Consider the following 9,887-nt stretch of genomic DNA (forward strand, 5'->3'; position numbering starts at 1 on the left):
CACAAACAAGAGGTGGTTGTATGAATAGTTTCCTGGCTTTCCAGGTTTCCCTTTAACAACCATGACCCAAATGGACCAAGAAACAAGGATCTATGTCTTATAATGTGATGAGGGAAGAAATGACCAGTGCAGATCATGCTACCCCACTGTCTAACACCTTCTGTCTCTGGCCCATATCCTTTAAAATCAGCGTGTACCCCTCACTCTGGGCCCACCATTCTCTCTGCAATAGTAAAATTGCTATCCTTATCTCCATTAGCTCAGTCCCCACCTTGCACCAGGCATGTACCATGAACTATCTTTCTCCTCTTCACAATAACTCTGCGAGGTAGACAACATTAGCCTCACTTGACATTGAGAAAAGTGAACTTCAAAGAGAATAAGTTTGGCAGAATCAGGATTTGAGCCCAAATCTTGGCCTCATTCCAAAGCCCATGCTCCTCGCTTCTCTGTGCCTCCTCTCCTCCCGACTTCATTCATTCACTCATTGCATTCACAGAATAATTACACCCACATACCTCATACTACCAATGCCTTAATAATTTTATTTAAGTCAACTCAGGAAATTAAATACCCTTTCAAACTCCTCTCAAGCAATATTATCTATAAAACCACAGGTGCTTAGTTATAATTTTCTGCTACTCACAAAAATTAACACAGAACTATTAGAAGTTTAAAAATATTCACTTTGCATCACCAAATGTCTTTTTGTGCACCAGTAGCTGCATATGACTTATACTTTGGGTGACAGTACATTCGACCTCACTGTATTTCAAGTGCAGTGTTGAGGCCAGCAACAGCAGCATTACGTGGGGGCCTATTCAAAATGCAGAATCTCATGCCCCATCCAAGACACAGTGAATCAGAAACTACATTTTAACAAGACTCAGCAAGTGGTTCTTCCGCACATTAACGTTTTGAGAAGTGCAAACCATCACCATAGGATGTCTCAGTGTGAATCTAGTCTCCTTTCCAACCTATTCTCCTCTGGGGGCATTTCTACCTGTCTGGCCTCAGCAGACCCAATCTCAAAGTCATCCAGGCTCTGGTGAGATGGTTGGCACCACAAATTCTCTAAGGCACTTCCACAAGGAATTCTGGGCAGACTCTTGCATACAGATTGTAGGGTTTTTAGGGAAGGGTGAATTGGCATTTTTGAAAGAAGGGAAAGATGAATTGGTGATAAAAGAGTGGAAAAGAGAAGGAGTCAGTCAATATTGACAAAGAAAGAAAAGAGTCACAGGAGAGTGAAAGAGAGAAGAGAAAGAAAGAATAAGAGAAAGAAAGAAGGAGGAGGAGGTGGGAGAGGAAGATAGGGTAGAGACAAAGAAAGGGGAGAGGAGAAGAGAGGAGAGAAGAGGGGAGGAGAGGGGAGGGGAGATTTTATTACTGGGCCAATAAGTGCTCCATTTTGTGCACCTGTCAGAACCCACATTTCTCTGAAACGAAATCTGGTCTCTTTGAATGATTTCTCCCTGGCTGGGAGCCAGCAGGGGAGAGAGTGGAGACAAGAGTCAGTGACACAGGCACATTTATTGATTCCAAACAGAATCCCCTGGGAGTACATCAGAATGATTTTCAGGGTTCAATTGAATTGACTCTTTCTCGAAATTAAATTCGTTCACTGCAGCTCAGTACTTCAGTAATCGCCCAGTTCTGTCATAAAGGGGCTCCAATTCCCAATTAATAAATGAGACTTTGAGTAATCTGACTCCACATTTTGCTCATGGGGCAGACCAGATCACAGAGCGGGTCGAGGGAAATGTAGGAATATACACCTCTCTGATTTTTCTCCTGGAGGGCCCACCTGGATGAGCTAGTTTTGGGCTAGGAATGAGGAGAAGCAGGGTTACATTTGCAGGGAAACTCCCAAAATGGATTCTCGTTCGAGGGGAGCTGGCTTCTCTTTGCAGCTTGTTACATCATAGTATCCCACTCAGAAATGGAATCTGGGGGCGGAATGGGTCTGGGAAGTCAGTACATCTTGAAATATGGGCGTATTGGGGAGGGAAGAAGAAAGGGAAAGTGAGCGAGAGCCTGCTACTTCTAGGCTTTCTTCTTGCTGCCTCCATCACCTCTCATCCTTTCTTTTGCTTGGATCAAGGTGCAATTTTAGTCTTTTTCCTGGAAGAAGAAAACAGCTGGGCTACTTTGAAATAGGGGAAGTTGAATGGAAGTGGCAGTAAAATATAAGCCTAAGGAAGGCAAGGTCCCTTTGGGCAACCGCACTCCTACCTGGCACTTCATGTGCACTATCTCATTGAATCCTCACAGTCACCCTATAGAGTATGTACAATCAGCACCTGCCATTTGCAAATGAGGAAACTGAGGCACAGAGCAGTTAAAAGAGGTGCCCATGCACACGTAGCAGGGAGTGGCATAGCAAGGATTTGAACAGAGATCTGTTTATCCCCATTTCTACAGGATGGTTAAGAGCTTCGACGTTAGAGCCAGCTGTCGGGTTTTTTTTTTGTTTTTTTTTTTTGGACAGAATCTCACTCTGCCACCTAGGCTAAAGTGCAGGGGTGCAATCTCTGCTCACTGCAACCTCCGCCTCCCAGTTCAAGCGATTCTCCTGCCTCAGCCTCTCCAGTAGCTGGGATTACAGGCATACACTACCACACCTGGCTAATTTTTGTATTTTTAGTACAGAGAGGGTTTCACCATGTTGGCCAGGCTGGTCTCGAACCCTTGACCTCAGGTGATCCGCCCACCTCAGCCTCCTAAAGTGCTGGGATTACAGGTATAAGCCACTGGGATTTGACTCTGAACTCTTCTGCTGCCTGCCAGCTGTGTGACTTTAAGCAAGTTACATAACGTTTCCGTGCTTCAGCATCTTCATCGGTAAAAAGGCAACAGAAATTGTACCTACTTCATTGGATTGCGAAGAGTGAAGGAGTATCTAATTCCTGATGATCTGAAAGGTCATCTAGAGCAGTGACTGTCTGTACAAGGGAAGCGCTAATGACTGTTTGGCAAAGGAAGTTTTACACCCTTGGCCACAAAGTGACTTTGGTCTGCTGGAAACTCCGGCTTAGATAAGTGGAGAGGGATATCTCAGCTGGACTTTGCTAGATAACCTGGAGGTCACTGGCTGCCCTTGGGAGCATCCTTCTATAGGCCCCTTACAAGGCAGTCCTTGCCTTATTCTTGCAGGTCTGAGGAGAGCCAAGGAGACTGCTCATTTAACCAAGTGTGTCTGGGAAAGGCTTCCAGGCACCCCATGCAGGGAGCTTCCCACTCTGCCCTTGAGCAGAACCCAGTTCTGTGCAGAAGGGAAACTGCACGTGCCCTTCTGACTAACCAAGCCCATTGGTGTTTCTGAAAGCCATAATTAGGCCAGATCTCAGCATGGGGGCCAGGATGTGTGAGAGTGAAGTTTCAAGCCCTCCGTCCTTAGGGCCTAGTTAGTGGAATAAACTCTTCCAAAGGGCTGCATTTCAGCGTTTCGCCGGATAAAGTACAGCTTTGACAGGGCAAACTCTGACCTGAAATGCCCAGGCAATCCTGGAGGCAACACTGCATGGTGATGAAGAAGCTCAAGCCCTGGAGTCAGACAAAAGTGGGTTCAAATCCTGGCTCCAGCACTTACCAGCTTGGTGATCCTGAGGAAGGTACTTAAGCACTCTAAGCTCTGATTTCTTCCTCTACACAATGAGAACACTATTTATTGCCTAATTCTTAAGATTATTGTGATGACTGAAATGAGATAATCCATATAACACTTTTAGCACAATGTCTGGGTGGTAATCTCTTAACTATGTGAGTCATCATCGTGTTTATTATTGATAATAATATTGATATTGATAATTAGTAGAATTATGGATAATTATTAATAGAAAATTAGAGTTTCCAGGGGACTTTTCACTATAGGAGTGTGATCATCAGTTCCTTCCAGCTTAGTAGGTTCCATAAAGTCCACATCCTCTCTGAACATCTGAACCAACTGAAAATCAGAATTATGACCAGGAAGGTTGATGAGTTTCTACAATGAAGGGAGCATTTCTGTATTTGAACGAAGAGCAGCAGGTGTCCATGGATTGAATTGGTCACCAGAATGTATTTCCCTGCATCCTGGCAGGTCCATGGAAGATAAGAGTTTCAGAAAGCACTGATAGCAGCTGGGCATGGTAGCTCAAGCCTGTAATCCCAGTACTTTGGGAGGCTGAGGCGGGTGGATCACCTGAGATCAGGAGTTCGAGACCAACCTGACCAACATGGAGAAACCCTGTTTCTACTAAAAATACAAAATTAGCCAGGTGTGGTGGCACGTGACTCTAATCCCAGCTACTCAAGAGGCTGAGGCAGGAGAATCGCTTGAACCTTGGAGGCGGAGGTTGCAATGAGCCGAGATTGTGCCACTGCACTCCAGCCTGGGCAACAAGAGCAAAACTCCGTCTCAAAAGAGAAAGAAAAAAAAAAAAAAGAAAGAAAGCACTGACGACTACGTCCCTGCAGAAGGGAGCAGCTGAAGTTCAACTTCTTCTTTCTCTGACTGTCAAAAAGCTCAGCGCCAACAATCAGACCATTCTTTTCCTATTATTCACTATCTTTTCCTGCCTACAGTACCTTGTATGCACTGCTCCATTCTTGCTGAGAATCCCTTCCCTTAAATATATGCATGCTGTGTTCTCACCTCACTCAGGTATCTTCCATTTTATAGACACCACCTGTGACTGTCTCGACCCCAGGCACTCTCCATCCCATCATCTGTTTCATATTTTTCCCAAAGACTAAAGGAAACCTCAACCACAGGCTTATGTCAACCTGGTCTCAAAGGCTCCATGATCTAAGTTTGTTTCAATTTCCTAAAAAATTATATGGTCAAATTATAAACAGTCTTAAAAATATCCATTCCCTCAGGCTCAACCATGTGACCCATAGGAATAGCCTAAGGTAATAATATGAAATACAAAAGAATGATGAACAAAACCATTCATCAAGGTAGCCTTTATAGAAGTAAAAAGTTGAAAATAGCCTGTTCCATAAGGGAATAGATTAAAATGCTATTGAACATCAGTGTGCTGAAACATTATGCAGGCATTTCAAGTTTCTAATACCATAGGGATGCCATTAGAGTAAAACTTAAATCTGGATATTGATATTTGCTTATACTATAATTCTGAATGGGTGCATGAGACAGCATTCATCAAACAGTTAAGGTATTACTGATGGAAAGAAATATGAATGGTTATTCTCTTTGTTGTTTCTGTATTTTCTAAGACATTTTTACAATGAGCAAGCATTCTTTTTTTTTTTTTTTGAGGTGGAGTTTACCTCTTGTCGCTTAAGCTGAAGTGCAAGGGCATGCTCTCAGCTCACTGCAACTTCCACCTCCGAGGTTCAAGTGATTCTCTTGCCTCAGCCTCCCAAGTAGCTGGGATTACAGGCACCCACAACCACACCTAGCTAATTTTTGTATTTTTAGTACAGACAGAGTTTTACTACGTTGGCCAGGCTGGTCTTGAACTCCTGATCTCAAGTGATCTGTTTGCCTCAGCCTCCCAAAGTGCAATGAGCAAGTATTGTATCTATAATAAGGAAATAATATTGCAATGTTGTAATGTACATGAAGGGTTCTTTTTTTTTTTTAAGCCCCATGTTATGCCTTGTTACTAGGAATGCAACCGTCAATCCACAGACAGAATGTGGCCCTTCCACACAGAACATTTACAACCATATTCCCAGTATTCTTGGACATAGTGAGGAAGGGATCTGTTTTATCCCCCCTGCGTGCTGTTCAAAAAACAGCAGGCACAGCAAATAACAACCCTCTAGGGGTAAATATTGCCAGGATTTGTTACATAAAGTGCTAAAAAAATATAACTTGAGGATGTAACCACTTATTTTCCCACCTTCAGAAATCCCAGCATCTGTTTCTGCCAAAAAGATGGAGGGTGGGGAATGTTGCAGAGAAAAAAAAAAAAAAGCAGAAGTCTTTTCTTTCAAATTGACAGAAGAAGAGGTGGGGTTGATAGTGAAGGAAAATATTGCATTCAATAAAAAAGAGATCTGTTATCACTGCTGAAACCACAACAACAAGTAGGCTATGAGAGTGACAATTGAGATTAACGGAAGGACTTGGATTAAGAGACACTTTTCAGATTTGCAAGAAAGGCATGAAAAAATCCTTCCCCTCTTCTAGCTAATAGACATATACAGAATCTGATACAGGCTCAAAAAAAGGTGTACTTGTCCCACGAGGACTTGCCTTGTGACTTTGGGCAATTCAAGGAAAAGCTCTGAGAGAAATTTTTTTTTTTTTAAGTCCTCTCTGAATCAATGCTCCTTCCTTTGAATTCTCAAATTTTCTTTTTGGCACACTTCATGCACTGGTCCTCTAGAAAGGACCACTGCATTGTGTGATAAATTTTTTATCACTAGTTTTCACATCCTTTTGCCTCCTTAGGGATTTTTCTTTCTCCAATCCTCAAATTTTCCACAAAGTTATTAAATCACAGCTGGTTGGCACCTGACACATCTCTTACCTGTTGAGCCCTCTGCAGGAAAGTGAACCCCCCTCCGAGGTGAAAAGACCCCAGCTGGCCTTTCGAGCCTGATGCTCACACCAAGGCCCGTCTCCTTCCTGGGCTCCAGTTCTGATTTCCAATGCCCTCTGAAGGACGGGCCAATGTCAGGCAGTGCCTACCTGATACCCTGGGCCGACGCCAGGGCAGAAGAACTGGCCAGAGTTTTGTGAACACGCTGTCAAAATCTTGAGGATTGATTTTTGAAGGATTGGTTGTGTTCGGTACTTTTCCAGAAGGGTAGGAGGCCTGGAGCCACTGAGCAGCTTCTCCGAATTCAGGCTGATAAAATCCTCCTAAAGAGACCAAGTCTTTCGGTCAGATAATGGTCCCAAATAAGAGGTCCACAGTCAAATTCAGCCCAGATATATTTTCCTTTGTCTGCAAAATAATTTGTGTTTTATTTATTTTACTTTCTTATTAAATGTAAAACTTGAATGGTTCAATGCAAAAGTCTGCATTTCTAATTAAAAAAAAAATTTGGTGATATAGTGTCACAGTTAAGAGCATGAACTCTGGAGCCAGATTCCCTGGTTTAGAATCTCAGCTCTGTGATTGAGGACGAGGTACCAAACCTTTCTACTCCCCAGTTGTTTTTTTTTATCTGTAAAATGGGAATAATAATAATAATAATACATACCACAAAAGCATATTTTAAGGGTTAAATGAATTAACGTAAGTGCAGTTTCAGAACAGTGCCTCCCATATGTAAATGTTAGAACAGTTGCTGCACTATGTTGGCTATTAACACTGGACCTGCATTCATTCACAGTCATCCTCCCTCACTCTAGATAGGACACAACCTTTTAATTAAGCTTCCATTTAATTATGCTTCCCACTCAACTCAATTCACTCATTGTATTTGCTGCCTGAACTCTAAGTATTTGAGTTTGAGACCCCTGCTCTCCAATGAAGATACAGTATTTGCCAATGTGGGCCCTTTGTAAACCCATAAGGATAACAGTGCCTTGGGTAACACCTTGGAGATCTCACAGCTGCAAATTTCCTGGCACCGGGAAGTCCATGCACATAATAAGTGGAATGTTATTTCTTTCCCCTGATTTGGCCATGTGACTTGATTTGGGCCATGGAATGAAGCAGAATTGATGATGTGTTGGTTGTGAGTTGGAGCCTTAAGAGGCTTCACATGTTTCCACTAAGAGTCTTGCACTTTCTGCATCACTATTGAGAAGGAAAAGCCCAGGCTATACGCTGGTCCAGGAAGAAGAGGAATGATACACGAAGCAGGGTTTCTTCAGCTATGGTGGCCTGACTAAATTCAACATACAGTCCCAGCTGATTTGCAGACATATTAACAAACCCAGCAGAGACGTGCTGAACCCATCCTGGGGCAGCCAATCCTCAGGGAATCCATGGTCATGTGATATATAATAATAGATGTTATCTTAAGCCACTGAGTTCTGGGGTAGACTGTTACACAGCAAACCCTAGGTGATAAACTGGCCAATGAAACCCCTTAAGATAATCCAATGACCAAGCAGGATATTGCATATGTTTCTAGGATATGTGACAATGCCATCTGTGTTAGAAATGACCAGAAGCTCTGCAAGAATTGTGTGGCTTGCTTGTGTAGCTTGCTTACTTACATGATGGGGTCAAAAATTCAAGGATTGGAGTGTTGGATAAGCCAGTGTCAGCTGGGTACCCCAACCCTTCGCACAACCAAGAACAAAACCACAACACACAGCAAGATAAAACCCAATGCCCCTCATGAATCTTCTCAGTTCCTATGGCTTATTCTCTCATAATTTTTGCCATTTCTACATCTTTAGACACACATACAACCACTAGAGTTTTTGTTTTGTTTTGCTTTGAGTGTTCATTCTGGCTGCGCAACAATAGAATGGAAAAGATGCAAGTAAGAATTAAGGCAGAGGCATGGAAAAACATTATGAAACTATTGGAGGTGTCCAGGTGGAATATAATGTTGGCTTCAACTTAGACTGTAAAAGGAAATAAGTGAGGAGATTGAATAACAAAAACATTGCCAATAATAACACTTATCAGGTGCTTGTTTTGTGTCAGGAACTGTACTAGTGCATTATATATATTTAATAAACAACGTTATGAAATAGGTTCTACTACTTCCTCCATTTTACAAGTTAGGCTGAGCAACTTGCCTAAGGTGGCCTGGCTTGCAAGTGGTAGATTCAAACCCAGGATGTCTACATTCTGAGTCTGGGCTCTCAACCACTGCACGATTCTGCCACTGCATTATTTAAGAGCTTTGCAGATGGTACAATAAACATGACTTAGTGGTTGACTAGCCATAGGGAGCAAAGAACATGGAGTTCAAAACACTTAAAAAACCAACGTGATCGGCCGGGCATGGTGGCTCACGCCTGTAATCCCAGCACTTTGGGAGGCCGAGGCAGGCGGATCATGAGGTCAGGAGATAGAGACCATCCTGGCTAACACGATGAAACCCCGTCTCTACTAAAAATACAAAAAATTAGCCGGGCGAGGTGGCGGGCGCCTGTAGTCCCAGCTAAGCGGGAGGCTGAGGCAGGAGAATGGCATGAACCCCGGGGGGGCGGAGCCTGCAGTGAGCCAAGATCGCGCCACTGCACTCCAGTCTGGGTGAAAGAGCGAGACTCTGCCTCAAAAAAAAAAAAAAAAAAACACCAACGTGGTCTTCTCATTTTTTCAAGGGAAAAGTAAGGGTGTGTGTGTGTGTGTGTGTGCGCGCGCGTGCGTGTTGTGGGTCAGATAAACAAATAAATTGTTTTAAAACAATCACAGGACCGTTATCTGAAATAACTTGTTCTGAATTTGTCTACCACAGCTGGGTACTCACTTTAATCCTGGGTAATATGTGAAGGCTATTTAGAATCTGTTTGTCTCTTTGATTGCTCCAGTAAATACAGTAGCCAAGAGAAACAGCAGTTTGCAGGGGGGAAACCTGGGTTTTGTTTGCTTCATCTTGTTCTTGAAAAAAGATCCTCATTTGGTGGAGAGCAGCGCTTCTTCTCTTTAGAATGCAGCTCAATACTGGTTTTTCTGCTAAAGCAAGCAAATATATTTACTTTATTTCCGAGAGATGACTTCTGGGATCAAAGAAGCAGTGTCTTCATTCAACTGGATGTCTTAGAACCGTTGGTCCTTGACAAATTTTTTTTCAAAAAGTGTTTTAAAAGATTACTTTCTAGATAACCTCTCAGGGTACAATATATAAGACAGCCTCACAGTCCTTTATCCATTCCCTGCTCTTGTCCTGTATTGAAGATAAGACTTCTTTTTTGTATTACTTCCTCTCATCTGAGAGGTTGATTCTATTTGGTAGAAACAAGATGACCAGCTCTTGGATGAGGACTGGATCTCGGGGGACTTGGGCTTGAT

General features: G+C 42.9%; 1 long non-coding RNA gene across 1 annotated transcript; it reads right to left on the minus strand.

The window, feature by feature from the left end:
- Positions 1-6,649: 6,649 nt before the first annotated feature.
- Positions 6,650-9,542, minus strand: LOC115831244. Its single transcript, XR_004026772.1, has 2 exons — positions 9,346-9,542; positions 6,650-6,823 (listed from the first exon to the last, which is right to left on the minus strand). It is a non-coding gene; the product is annotated as an uncharacterized LOC115831244 (long non-coding RNA).
- Positions 9,543-9,887: the final 345 nt, after the last annotated feature.

Source organism: Nomascus leucogenys, chromosome 18 (assembly GCF_006542625.1).
Source record: "Nomascus leucogenys isolate Asia chromosome 18, Asia_NLE_v1, whole genome shotgun sequence".
Lineage (NCBI taxonomy): Eukaryota > Metazoa > Chordata > Mammalia > Primates > Hylobatidae > Nomascus > Nomascus leucogenys.